The sequence below is a fragment of the Giraffa tippelskirchi genome, chromosome 4, assembly GCF_054371585.1.
Source record: "Giraffa tippelskirchi isolate mGirTip1 chromosome 4, T2T-mGirTip1v1.2.pri, whole genome shotgun sequence".
NCBI classification, from domain to species: domain Eukaryota; kingdom Metazoa; phylum Chordata; class Mammalia; order Artiodactyla; family Giraffidae; genus Giraffa; species Giraffa tippelskirchi.
Window position 1 is genome coordinate 8824410 of NC_137278.1, and position 15122 is coordinate 8839531.

The 15122-nt window shown below is 43.8% G+C and overlaps 1 protein-coding gene across 10 annotated transcripts in view; it reads right to left on the minus strand.

Annotated features, from left to right (window-relative positions):
- Positions 1–15122, minus strand: part of GARNL3 (GTPase activating Rap/RanGAP domain like 3) — a 162648-nt gene that overhangs the window by 127543 nt on the left and 19983 nt on the right. The gene's annotated exons all lie outside the window — the stretch shown is intronic.

Sequence of the window (15122 nt, forward strand, 5' to 3'; positions counted from 1 at the left end):
AAGCACATCACACCTGTGTGTAGCAAAGCTGGTAATTTATACAACAGTCCTTTTTGTCCCCTTCTTAAGTAGCATATGTCATCTTGGGACATGGGTGTGCAGAGCAGAAGCCTGCAGTCCTGTCATTCTGCTCAGGTCAAGCCCCACCATCCAGGACTTCCCTGGTGACATGGATAAGAATCTGCCTGCCAATGCAGGAGACATGGGTTTGATCCCCGGTTCAGGAAGATTCCACATACCCCAGAGCAACTAAGTCCATGCACCGCAACTAGAGAGTAGCCCCTGCTCAACGCAACTAGAGAAAGCCTGCACAGCAACGAAGACCCAGCACAACCAAAAATTTATTTTTTAAAAAGACCCACCATCCAGAAACCTGGGAGCTGCTACCTACAAATGATTCCTACAAAGTGTAATGTCCACACGTCTGCTCCCTCCCTCTCCACTCTCTAGTGACCAGGGCTTCTTCTTATAAGGTCAAGGCTGAAGGGATTTCCAGCTGAGTATAATTTGATTTGGGAAACACTGCTCCACAGGACACCTATACCTGCATGACCACAAAGTGTTAAACAGAAACTCATTTAAGAAGAAAAAATCAGCAGACAACATATGTTGCTGCAGACCTGCCTTGATCACCTGCAGATTTAACTTCTTTGGGGAAATCCCTTCAAAGTCTGTCTCCCTAGGTTCTCAAAGCTTCTCTTCTGAGATTGCCAAACTGTGCCTCCAGCTGTACCCAGACCCTGAAGGCAGGCATGCTGCCCAGAGCGGCATTTCTGAGCAGTACCCCGGCTAGCGGGAATCCTAGAGAACACCACGGTCATTCCCACCCTCGCTACTCAGAGTGATCCTTTTCCCTGAGTTGGTTAGAAATTCAGACTCTTAGGCCCCACCCCAGACCTAATGAGACAGAATCAGCATTTTAACAAGATCCCCTGAGGATTCAAATGCATGTTGGACTTTGAGAAGCACTTGATTCTGGTTCTCAAACCTAGCTGTATGTCAGACTCACCTGTATTTCTTCTCTAATTTGTTTTATTATGAAATAGTTTAAGATGCAGAAAAATAAAGAATAATATCATGAACATTATAGAGTCACTGAAAACCCCTGTGTACCTCTTCTTGATCTCATTTTCATCTCTCTCCTTTGACACAATTTGACTAAACAATTTGGTTCATACTTCCTACTTATCTTTTACATTTGTACCATGTAGTCATAAATCATATGCAGTATTGTTTAGCATGACTTTAAATTTTACACACTTGTATATCATACCATGACTATCTCCCTACAACTAGATTCTTTGAACACTTTGTTTTTGAGGTTTGTATACGTTGACAGCTGTAACTCTAGTCATTGACTCACAGTGCTGTGTAGCCTCCTGCTGTGTCAATATCCCACTGATCCTCCATTCTCCTACAGCTGGGCATGTCATCAGTGATCATCTCCCATACTCAGCCAGCCAAGTCCTTCCATCTCATGGGTCCTCACTATTTGATGCCCAGATTCCTATAATAGCCTCATCAGTCTTCCAGCCACCTCAACATACAATTTTAGGGTGGAAGAGATTTCCAGAAATGTCTAGAGACTTCCAGGTCCAGAAACTCAAGGATCACTTGGTGTCCAACCTGCCACCTATGGTAGCGTATTCTCTACCAGATACTTGAAATAAAGCTAACAAGTCTCAATTACACGCTATCATTGTTGTTATTGTTTAGTCTCTAAGTTGTGTCTGACTCTTTTGTGACCCCACAGACTGGAGCCTACAAGGCTCCTCTGTCCATGGGATTTCCCAGGCAAGAATACTGAAGTGGGTTGCCATTTCCTTCTCCAGGGGATTCTCCCAAGCCGGGGATCGAACCTACGTCTCCTACATTGCAGGAGGTTTCTTTGTCACTGAGCCACCAGGGAAGCCCATTACACACTATCAGCGATAAAGAAATACAGCATGCCCCAGGGCGCCACATTCTCCCTGTCAAACAGTTTTTTTTTTCTATATTGAATTGAAATCCATCACACTTTAATTGCCACCAGTTGGTCCTATGTCTTCACCCTTTCACCCTTTCACTTCTTCTTAATTTCCTTATGATCACTTCCACACCCTGGTCAGTTGGTCCTGTCTGGCCCACTCTCCCCCCATCTCAGATTTCCAGCCACATTAGCCTGCTAAGCATCTTTCTCATCTTAGGACCTGGAAAGCTCTCTACAAACTGCCTCTTCTTCTGCTTCTTTTTCTGGACTTCACCCTTACTCCCCAGACTAGAAATTATTAATACAAAGAGGATACTGGATTAACATCTGCCACCCCTACGAGAATATAAGCATCCACAATGACAGGTTCTCTGTCGGTTTTGTTCAGTGCAAAATCCTTGCATGCTACATAATACCTGACTCAGATATTAGCTCTTAGTGGCATTTTATTGAATTATGAGTGAATGAATGAGTGAATAATAGTCAGCCAGCCAATCCTTTGGGGCTACATAAAACAAGATCACTTCTACAGGAAAGCCCTTCAAATGTCTGCAGAAAGCCACTAGGTCCCCTAGGATTTTTCTTCTTTTCAAGGGGCTGGGAATGACATAGGAGGGTGAGGCCAGCCATACGGCTAGGTACCCAGAGAAGAGGCAGGGCAAACATGGGGACCATTCATAGCTTTCTCTAGGATCAGGCCTGGAGAGATACCCCCAGGTGCTCACAAGTCCACTGTCCGCTGCTGCTGGAAGTGAGTGGTATTATACAGCATATTTGTGAAATTTGTTTCTGAGTCAGACCTGAAAATACTGTAAATGTTGCCTCAGGTTAATCTCAATAAATTTGCTTCAGAAGTGAATACAATGCCAGTAATATGAGCAAACAAAGAAAATGCTGTGGGGGCCATCACAATGAATACATTGTGACATCATTCACTAGCCATTAGCTAACGATTAGGCTGGCATTTCCTATGTCTAGTGGTTGGCATCTTTCAATCAACAGGTAATATAATTAAGTGCAACAGATCACACTGTAACATTACAGATTGGATCAGCTGCAAGTGTCAAACTTATCCAACTGTGAACTTAAGATTCTTGCATTTTATTGCATGTAAACTATAGTACAATAAGAAATTACTTAAAAATGTTATACAGAGTAAAAAAGAAACTCTGATCCTAAATTTAAATAAATTAACATCTGTATGTATAGAGAAATTCCATGTGCGTAAGGGTTGCCTGATATTTACTCAGCCCTGTAATAACCCACCACTAATTTACCGCCTGATTTTCAGCAAGAAACAGCCTTTCATGGGGTCTCAGTTCTATAGCTGTAAAATGGGGCTTGATTTACTAATTAATTCAACAAATACTGATAAACATGGGACAGTCCTCATGGGGCTGTTGGATTTAAAGAGAAAACACACATTAGCATGGTGAATAGTCTGAGCACAACAATTATTTGAAGAAACAGAGATTGTGCATCCATGTCCTTCATTAGCAAGAAGGTATGTGCATTTGAACAACACAAAGAAGAAAAAAAAAGTCTCTTTGTGGAAATCCAGAGGTAAGCTAGACTCTCCTGTGATCTAAAATGCTCTAACTTTAAGAAATAGCAGTTAGGGAGGAAAAACTTTCCATTTACTCTTCTATGTTCTGTAGCTGGTGCCTGTGAATTAAGTTGACAAAAGACAGATGAACAGAAGAAAAGGCATACAAATTTTATTTCTAATTTTACATGCACAAGGGCTGCACAGAAAAGAAAACCCAAAATAGCAGTTAGACTCAGAGACTCGTATACCATTTTAACAAAGGGTAATAAATTGTGGAGAAATGACTAGACATAAAAAATGGGGCCAAATTTAGGGATTCTGGGAGGGTCAGTCATGGGAAGGGAGCCACATGGGGGAAAGCAATGATAGATAGGGTTACTTAGAAAGGTTTGTTTATGTAGACTCACCTTTGTGCGGTCTCTGTCTTTGGTTACAAGGTCTGTTCTCCTCCTCTTGGTAAAGAGAGGGAAAGGGGTACCTTCACATAGACAAATTAATGCCCTGCTTTTAGGCAGATGGGGGAGGGCAGACATTTCTTCCTATATCTGCCTTTTCTTAGCTGCCTTCAGCTCAAAATAATCCTTATGCCAAGGTGGTATTTTTGGGGTGGTGTATCTTGATCTGCTTTATAGCCAATATCAATATGTGAAAAATTCTTAGTCTCAAATGTAAAGGTAAATGCTAATGGAACTGACTGAATTTTGCCTTGAAATAACCTAGGAAAAGGGGAAGGCTCCTCCCACTGCTTTTTAAATGACCTCTATATTTTATTCTAATTTTTAGGACCAATTTAGACCCCTTGTTACTTTGTCAGTAAGTCATGTCTGATTATGACCCCATGGACTGTAGCACATCAGGCTCTTCTGTTATCCACTATCCCTGAAATTTGCTCACATTCATGTCCATTGAGTCGGTGATGCTATCAAACCATCTCATTCTTTGCTGTCCCCTCCTCCTTTTGCCTTCAATCTTTCCCGGCATCAGGGTATTTTCCAACAAGCTGACTCTTCGCATTAGTTGGCCACTCCATACTTACTTGTGCTCTGTTTTTCTCCAGATACATTCAGACCATGTACTGGAAGAAAAGCAGCTTACTCTGTGCTTTTAAGGTCAAACTATACTTGTGAAAGATTATCTAAAATGTTTACTTCACCAAGGTACTCTGATCCTGAGACGGTCTACAAAAATGAGACTTTGAGACCAAGGATGAGAGAGTGGAGAGGGTAGGAGGGGAAACGTTCTTCAAAGAAAGCAAAATAATAGATAAACCAAATTCACAGAAATATAGAAGGCAAAAGGATTTTAACCAAGAACATTTGTTAATATAGGAGATGGCAGGAAAACAACCAGCCTCCATCCAAGGCCAAGTGGGATTTATAAAAACGAGGGTTAGTTTAGGTGAATTTAGGGCACGGCAGCCTCAACTATTTCCTCTTGCTTCTTATAAGCAATGACTAAAAAGAATCATACTATCTAGTCACTATTTATAGTGTGCCCTCATGGTGTTCTGTACTGTACTTTGAGATGAGGTGAGCACCAAAAATGGGTTGCTGGCCCTTGGGGACTGTAAAATTTGAAAGAATAGAAAATGCGAATAGTCAAAGGAATAAAATTTTTAGTAATGGCATAACCTCCTTGAGGAAAAATGATTGCTGTTAGTGATTGTTCCTCCAGGGGATGTGGAGCTCAGTGGTGCAGCTTCTGTTCCCAGAAAAGGACCAGGATGTCCTGGCAGAGTGACACCATACTCCTCCCTGGCTTAGATCACGCAGAGCAGCAAGGCAGTGCTGAACCTTAAGCCACCCTTGAAAGGTGAAGACCCACATTCCTCTCCCTTCCATTCAGGTCACTCACCTCCCTGAGGACCCCACTATTCCTGCACCTTCAAATACTGCCTCTATGCTAACCCAAACCAAATCTCCAACTCAAATCTTTCTCCAACTGCAAGTTCTGACTTCCAACTGCTGGATGTGGTTCTGGGAGCCCCTAAAACATAACATGCCCCCAGGCACCCTCACTTTCACTCCTCACTCACATCTTGGTCAGCAGCACTGCCATGTTCTTCCTAGTCATTTGACGTTCAAGTTCAGGGTCATCACCCAGACTTTCCCCCATATCCAACATCTAATCGGTCTCCAAGCCCCGGTACAGGCCTGCACAGTGTTGCTTTTCACTGGTGCATGGTTTTATGTGTGTATTTGTATTTCATTCTTTTTTAAAATTTTTATTCATGTATATTTTTGGTGTCCTTTTTAAAATTTATTTTTATTTGGAGGACAATTGATTTACAATGTTGTGTTGGTTTCTGCCATACTACAATGTCAATCAGCCATAAGTATACATATATCCCCTTCCTCTTAATCCTCCCTCCTACTCCTCACCCCATCCCACCCGTCTAGGTTGTCACAGGGAGCTTCACTTGGTACTCTATATTTCATTCTTTGAAGAGATAAAGCTCACTTCCTTCAAAATTCACAGAGTCCAAAGGGCCATACAAGAGAAAGTCTCTCCTCTCCTCTCCTCTCTTCTTGGCCCACACCCCCTCTCCCATTTCCTCTCCCCACCAGTAGCCTCTACTGTTTAGTGTGTGTCTGCCAGAGATGCTGTGTGCATTTACAAAGAAAGAAAAACATATAGTCTCTTTTGCCTTTGGTAAATACATTAGCAGTAAACTATTCACAATTCCATTCTTTTTGTTATTTTTTCATTTAATGTACCTTGGCAATCTTTCCAAACTGGTACCAAAAGAGCCCCTGTAATTTTTTCTTTTGGCTACATACTATTCCATTGAGTAGACACACCATATTTTATTTAACCAGTTTCCTAGGTAAATGGTTTTAAACCTTTTGCTACAACTAATAAACTGCAACGCATAACCTGGTGCATGCTATTTTGCACTTGAGGATATTTCCAGAATTATACCATGTCTCTTAGTCCCTTGTCACTCCTTCCCCTTTTCATTTCTACTTTCTCTGCTTTAGCTTAGACCTTCATCATTGCAGAAGGCTCCCAATTGGCACCTTTGTTCTATTACCTTTAACTTCAGTTCAGTTCAGTTCAGTCACTCAGTCATGCCTGACTCTTTGTGACTCCATGCACTGCAGCATGCCAGGCCTCCCTGTTCATCACCAACTCTCAGAGTTTACTCAAACTCATGTCCATTGAGTCGGTGAGGCCATCCAACCATCTCATCCTCTGTTGTCCCCTTCTCTTCCCGCCTTCAATCTTTCCCAGCATCAGAGTCTTTTCAAATGAGTCAGTTTTTCACATCAGGTGGCCAAAGTATGACCTTTAACTTTCCCAACAAATATTTAGTGAGCACTTTCTATGTGCCAGACACTTTGTAAAGACCAGGAAGAACAAGAGAATTTAAAAAAATAAATAAATAAATAAAACCTCCTTCTGGCCAGACTCATACAAATCCTAGCCTGCCTCACAATTGTCTGAGCTTTGGGAGGCTTTTAATAAATCAAACTGGTCTCTTCTCTGTGTTTGGAATCAGTTGAGAATTAGTGACAGGAGTCAGGCAAATGGAAATCGAAACACCAATTTCCTTATTGTTGGAGTTTTATTGGCAAATGTGGCCAAGACCTGGGCTTCCTACTACTTCCCCTCATTTAAACCCAGAGGCTTTCTCTCCAGCTCTGTGTTTTAAAATCAAGAAGACTTTTATTTAGGAGCAAACTAGGTTTTAAATAGCTTTTGAAAGCTATTTTATAATGTTTAAATATGTACTGTGGTTAGTTGCTCAGTCGTCTCTGACTCTTTGCGACCACATGGACTGTAGCCCATCAGTCTTCTCTGTCCATGGGGATTCTCCAGGCAAGAATACAGGACTGGGTTGCCACGCCCTCCTCCAGGGGACCTTCCCATGTTTAAATATGAAATTGCCTAAATTTGTATAATTCCTTGATTATAAACTCTTTCAAACACATGACAACTTTCTCCAAAAGATCAACAAGTAAAACACTGCTAATTCAGCCTAGTGATGGAAATAAATCTGAATTGTACTTAAAAAAAATTCCACTTGTTGCTAGGATATTGTAACTAATCATAGGAAGGACTGATGGTTTAAAAAAAAATAGGCAGGGACTTCCTTGGTGGTCCACTAGCTAAGATTAACGTGCTCCCAATCAACGCAGGGGGCCCAGGTTCAATCTCTGGTCATTGAACTAGATTCCACATGCTGCAACTAAGATCCAAGGCAACCACATAAAGAAATAAATAAATATTTTTTAAAAAGAGTGGGCAGATAATTCAGATGGGATTAAAAACTCTTCAAACTTTCTTCTCTCAGCTCCTGGTTGACATCCTTTTAAGGCAGAATGGCCCTGAATAACCATCTTTTCAATAGGTTTCCTTTGTCTTTTCCTAACGTATTGAGCTAAGGAAGGGACTGTGCCTATTGTTACTGGTGTTGATACTGGCTGGACATTTGACTCTTCCAAGAGGAGGTCACAAATGTAGTCACAAAGCCGCTTCAAGTTCTTCTCTGGTAGGTATTTGCACAGCCGCACTATCTCCACATACTTGTCCTAGTCCAGGGGTGCCATTTTAGAAATAAGAAGCCCCAACAGAGGCGGCAGTATTGGTGGTGGTACTCAGCCACAGCAGCAGCAGAGGCCTGGAGGCCAAAGCTGGAACCCTCCCTACCTCACATCCAGCCAGTGAGAGGCATCCGGCCTGTGAGAGGCGTCTGCGTCTATATATGGATGTGAGTTGGACCATAAAGATAGCTGAGCACCCAAGAATTGATGCTTTTGAACTGTGGTGTTGGAGAAGACTCTTAAGAGTCTCTTGGACTGCAAGGAGATCAAACAGGTCAATCCTAAAGGAAATCAGTCCTGAATATTCATTGGAAGGACTGATGCTGAAGCTGAAGCTCCAATACTCTGGCCACTTGATGAGAAGAACTCACTGAAAAAGAACATGATGCTGGGAAAGATGGAAGGAAGGAGAAGGGGATGACAGAGGATGAGATGGTTGGATGGCATCACCGACTCAATGGACATGAGTTTGAGCAAGCTCTGGGAGTTGGTGATGGGCAGGGAAGCCTGGTGTGCTGCAGTCCATGGGTCTCAAAGAGTCAGACACCACTGAGTGACTAAACTGACTGACTCTGCTTCTTGTAGGGTCAGACACAGCCCTGAAATGAGGTTATGAATGAGGAGACATGAGGATGCAGGGAGACTTGTGGTATGCCTTCTGCCCTCCCTTCCCAGCTGAAACCGCTTTCTCAGAGGAGCCCTGTGGCTTCCTGAATCATCACACTCAATAGAAGATATTAGTTTTGATCTTCAAACTTTCTGTTACATTCAACACCTTCAGCCCCAGGCCTGGGTCCCACCACTAAGGATCCTAATTTAATCGGTTCCATGATCCATATTTTTGAAAAAACTTCCTAAGTTTTTTTGTGATTGGTCAGAGAGCACTGTCCTTTTTGAAACTGCCCCTCTGGCTTCTCTGACCCCTTCAAATTATATTTTTCTACTTCCTGAGCCCTCCCACTGCTCACCAGGGAAGCAAGAACTGCCTCCTCTGCCCCTGGTAACAGACATTCCCCCAGAACTAGGAATGGAAATGTGACCCAGGCTGGGAAACTCAAGTCCTTTCCCAGGGTTCCTCTAACTGATGGGAAAATAATTTTTTTTAATTAACTTATTTTTAATTGAAGGATAATTGCTTTACAATATTGTGTTAGTTTCTGCCATACATCAACATGTATACATCAACATGAATCAGCATACATACAACATGCCATACAGCAACATGAATCAGCCACAGGTATACACCAGGGCTTTCCTGGTGGCTCAGATGGTAAAGAATCTGCCTACAATGCTGGAGACCCGGGTTCTATCCCTGGGTCGGGAAGATCGCCTGGAGAAGGCAATGGGAACCCACCCTAGTATCCTTGCCTGGAGAATTCCATTGACAGAGGAGCCTGGGGGGCTAGTCCATGTGGTCACAAAGAGTCAGACATGACTGAGTGACTAACACTTTCACTTTCATACATATGTCAATGGGGAAGATTTGTCCTCTCAGGTTGCAAGTTGGAGAACATACCCCACGCTGCCCAAGATCGCACTCACTGCAGTGGTGAAAACTCACGGATGGCAGGAGACACGGAGGTCAACAGGCAGAAAGAAGCAGGGCTAAGAAGTGGGAGCTTGAGGGCATGGACTGACTGTCCCTGGATCCAGTTGACCCTGAGGCACGATCTGTCCCTTTCCTTAGTTTGGTCACATGAACCCACACATTTTCCTTTTAGGTCTAAACTATTTTGAGATGGGTTTCTGTCGCTTACAACCAATAAGCCCCTCCCTTGTTCATCTCTTAGTTGGTTTCTTGGCCTCCTCACTGCACACATCAGTGAAATTAACTTTCAAAAATCAGAGCCCAAACCATCATTTGTCTGTCTCAAAAACCACTCAGTGTCCCACTGTCCTGGGATTAAGTACAGCACCTTTCACAATATATCCCCCCGTCTGACTTTCCAGACTTCCTACTACTTCACCATACAAGTGGCAAATCAGGATCTGGCCATCCAGAACACCTTTCTCCTACCTCTGCTGATTAAAATCTATTCAAGAAAAAGAAAAGAAGGAAGGTTCTCCTCCTTTTTCAAGATCCCCTTCACTTTACTCTAAGAAGACTCTTCTAAGAACTTCCTGCCTCCAAAGATGTAATTATATCCCTCCTCAGAACTAGAAGTTCTCAGTTCACATATTATTGAAGCCTGCCCCAACAGCAGTATCTAATGGTCTCTGTCTCATTCTGCCTCAGATTTTGTGCTGCCTCATCTCAAGACCCTCTCTTTAAGGGCAAGACCATCATTCAGCTGCCAAAGTCAAAACTCTTGAGGGGCACTTCCTCACCTCACCACCCATGCACTTACCAGGTCCACTCTAACTTTCCTCTTAATTATTCCTTAACCCAATCCCATTGTTCCTGCCACTCATCAGAACACTTGATATCTCCTACCCAGCCACTCTGATAGGTCTCCCTGCTGCCAGCTTTATTCTTCTGCAATCTAGCTGCCCACTGATACCAGTAATCATTCCAGTATGCAAATCTGATCATGCTCTGCTTTAGTTTAACTTCCTAGCAAGGAGATTAAGCTCCCCACTGCCCAGTGACTTGGCCTCTGTCTGCCATCCCAGGCTCACTGCTCACCACTCCCCAAGAAGCACCAGCCAGACCAGATTATTTGTGGCTCCCCTCAAATGTAGAGCGCTTTAATGCTGCTGGCCTTTGCACAGATGGTCCCCTCTGTCTGGGAACACCTCCCTCACCTCTGCCTGGTAAAGGTCCCATCCTTTAGGTAGTCCCTCTGCTGAGAAATCTCCCTGGACTGCCTAGGTAACAGCACTTCCACAAGTCTCAGCTTAATCTGAGAGGAGATGCTCCCTCTGCATGCCCAGTGCCTAGAACAAGGCCCAGCACAGCACACTGGTGCTCAGTAAGTTGATTTGTGATCACTCACCTAGACATCCTGGTGACATCCAGGATATGTGAAGTCAGGACATCCTGGAGTGTGAAGTCAAGTGGGCCTTAGGAAGCATCACTATGAACAAAGCTAGTGGAGGTGATGGAATTCCAGCTGAGCTATTTCAAATCCTAAAAGATGATGCTGTGAAAGTGCTGCACTCAATATGCCAAAAATTTGGGAAACACAGCAGTGGCCACAGGAATGGAAAAGGTCAAGTTTTCATTCCAATCCCAAAGAAAAACAATGCCAAAGAATGTATTCTACAATTGTACTCACTTCACATGCTAGCAGGGTAATGTTCAAAATCCTTCAAGCTAGGCTTCAATAATACGTGAACCAAGAACTTCTAGATGTACAAGCTAGATTTAGATAAGGCAGAGGAACCAGAGATCAAATTGCCAACATCTGCTGGATCACAGAAAAAGCAAGAGAATTCCAGAAAAACATCTACTTCTGCTTCATTGACTACACTAAAGGCTTTGATTGCGTGAATCACAACAAACTGTGGAAAATTCTTAAAGAGATGGGAATACCAGACCACGTTACCTATCTCCTGAGAAACCTCTATGCAGGTCAAGAAGCAACAGTTACAGCCAAACATGGAACAATGGACTAGTTCCAAATTGGGAAAGGAGTTTGTCAAGGCTATATATTGCACCCTGCTTATTTAACTTGTATGCAGATATATGCAGAGTACATCATGTGAAGTGCCAGGCTGGATGAAGCACAAGTTGGAATCAAGACTGCAGGGAGAAATATCAATAACCTCAGATACGCAGATGATACTACCCTAATGGCAGAAAGCAAAGAGGAACTAAAGAGCCTTTTGATGAAGATGAAAGAAAAGAGTGAAAAATCTGGCTTAAAACTCAACATTCAAAAAATTAAGATTATGGCATCCAGTCCCATCACTTCATGGCAAATAGATGGAGGAAAAGTGGAAACAATGACAGACTTTATTTTCTTGGGCTTCAAAATCACTGTGGATGGTGTTGTAGTCATGAAATTAAAAGACACTTGCTCCTTGGAAGAAAAGCTATGACAAACCCAGACAGTATATTAAAAAGCTGAGACGTCACTTTGCTGATAAAGGTCTACATAGTCAAAGCTATGGTTTTTCCGGTAGTCATGTACAGATGTGAAAGTTGGACCATAAAGAATGCTGAGTGCCAAAGAATTGATGCTTTCAAATTGTGGTGTTGGGGAAGACTCTTGAGAGCCCCTTGGACTGCAAGGAGATCCAACCAGTCAATCCTAAAGGAAATCAGTCCTGAATATTCATTGGAAGGACTGATGCTGAAGCTGAAGCTCCAATACTTTGGCCAACTGATGCGAAGAGCCACCTCATTGTAAAAGACACTGATGCTTTCCCTCATTGGAAAGATTGTGGGCAAGAGAAGGGGACGACAGAGAATGAGATGGTTGGATGGCATCATCGACTCAATGGAGATGAGTTTGAGCCAACTCCAGGAGATAGTGAAGGACAGGAAAGCCTGGTGTGCTACCGTCCATGGGTTTGGAAAGAGTCCAATACGACTGAAGAGAGTGGACAACAACAAAGATATCAGAATCCTTTCTGGCGAAAGCAGGCCTTGTATAACCATGGTATCTCACATAAGGCCCAACTTTGTGCTTGGTCAGCTTTATTGATGTGCAGTCAGGTCCTGCTGTATACTCCACAGAAGCAAGACACCCTGTGGACACTGACACGCCATAAAAACTTTGCTCTTGCTTGCATAGCTGAGGTTAGGCCTGGCACTGGGACTAGACAGGTGCAAATCTCTGCTCTATCACTTACAGAGCAGTGTGTGTTCTGAACACGTGTCTCTAACTCTTTTGGACCTCAGCTTCCTCATCTGTAAGATGGAGGCAGCAGTAGTTATCTCCTCGGATTTTTTGGTGAAGACTAAAAAGAGAAAACGCATTTGGTATGTCTGCACAAGTGCCTGGCAGAGGTAGCCAGTAAATCTGTTGAATGAATGAGTTAGTGAATGAACGGCCCGCAGAATGGCAGCAATTCTTAAAGACACATCTCTCTAGTCCGTTTTCCAGAAAACCCAACCTCTGGCTCCCAGGGAGTCCAGCCCTGACGCCCCTGAATCTGGGGTGCAGCCAAACTCCGCCCTCCCCGTTCCCGCCGGAGTTTCGCCAGCCCTGCGGCCGCCAATCACCAGGACCTGGTCCCACCCCTAAACATATTCTCCAATAGATCCCGGAAGGCCCCTCCTCGGGCGGCGGCCGCTGCGTCTCATAGGCTGCCCGGCAGCTCTGCTCGCCCCTTTGACTACGTCATCCGCGCGGTGTACTGTGGGGCTTGTAGTATAGACAGAAGCAGCACCCGCTGCTCTCTTTGAGGGCTGTGACTCTGGCCTGGAGCTTGGGAGGAAGGAGGAGCGGCATTCCCCCCATCTCACCTTTGGCTGATGAAGCCCAGGTTTCCCTGCTCTCCAGGGTAGAGTGCTGGGCCTGCCTGGACGCTAGTTACCAGCCGCTTCCCAAGAAACAGGAGCATTTTGGTCAAATAATTCAGCATTCACTGAAATTTTAGACTTCAGTTTACAGTCAAGGAGACATTCATTTCCCACATTCTCATAAATAGACCTAAGGGGCCACTGTGGGAAGTATGACGGCAGCTCTGAAAAGCCAGCAGTGACTCCAAAGTTCTCTGATTTCCTGGAAGAACCCACTGCAGAACTAGCAATCCTGAATTTTTCCAAACCTGTGAACCTTGTCTATTTCAAACTGTATTATCACTTAAAATCATGCAAGCTATCAGTGGCTCCCCATTGCCTGATATAAAAATTTATACCCCTCAGGGCTTCCCTGATAGCTCAGTTGGTAAAGAATCCACCTGCAATGCAGGAGACCCCAGTTCAATTCCTGGGTCAGGAAGATCCCCTAGAAAAGGGATAGGCTACGCACTCCAGTCTTCTTGGTCTTCCCTTGTGGCTCTGCTGGTAAAGAATCTGCCTGCAATGTGGGAGACCTGGGTTCGATACCTGGGTTGGGAAGATCCCCTGGAGGAGGGAAAGGCTACCCACTCCAGTATTCTGGCCTGGAGAATTCCATGGGCTATAGTCCATGGGGTTGCAAAGAGTCAGACATGACTGAGCGACTTTAACTTTCACTTCAGCTAGGCATATAAGGTGCTTCATAGCTATTTTGTATTTATTTATGTGTGGTTACATTTAACATTTCTCAACATTTGCTGCATATGAGAATTCCCTGGGGAGCTGTATAAAATATTGGTATCTGGGTCCCACCCTGACTTGGGAATCTTGGGCAGAATGTGCAGGCTTTCTGTTTCATAGCTCCTGGGCTGATTTTCTCTGTGCAGCCAGGGTTGCAGAACCACTGGCTTGAGAACCACTAGTTTAATGCCTGTCAACACTGCCGGGACCCGTTTCCATGGATCCGAGCCTTTGCTCATCAGTTTCCTCTGTTTCAAGGGGCTTTCTTTCCTTTCCCTGCCTGGCCGACGGTCATCCTGCCTGGCTAAGTGTGACTGCTTCTCGTTTCCTCCCTGTCCTCCAGCAGATTCCTTCCTCCTGTAGCACTTTCTACATGCTCCTTTTCTAGTGGCCCTGGAATTATTAATATTTGGTTACTTGTCTGCCTTCCTGGAAAGGCTGTCCCTGGATCAGAATCTCTGGGGTGGGCCTCAGGCATTAGCTGTTTCTTAAGCCCGACCGGTGATTCTGATCCATGACCCTCGATGGAATTTAGGCTCTCAAAAGCACCAGGTACGGTAAGCATTGATAATTTTTGTTGTATGGAATCAATGAAGTATCTCTTGTTCTTAAGGCAATCATATTGTTGCAGCTAGCTGCCTTTGATTCCCCTGGAAAGCTAAGCACCCCTGTGTTGTAGTATCCTCTTCTTCATTCATTACTTATTCATTCATCCATCAAATACTGTACACCCTAACAAAGCCCTGGGGACTCAAGAGTAAATGTAACAAGAAAACATAGTTACCACCCTCTGGGACCTAGAATCTATTAATATATTAGTTATAACATAGTTATTACTATCATTTCTTCTGAATAATAATTAGAATTTTCCCCTTCTAGATACTATTTGATATCCACAGGTGAGGAAATATCTTATTTCCTTAT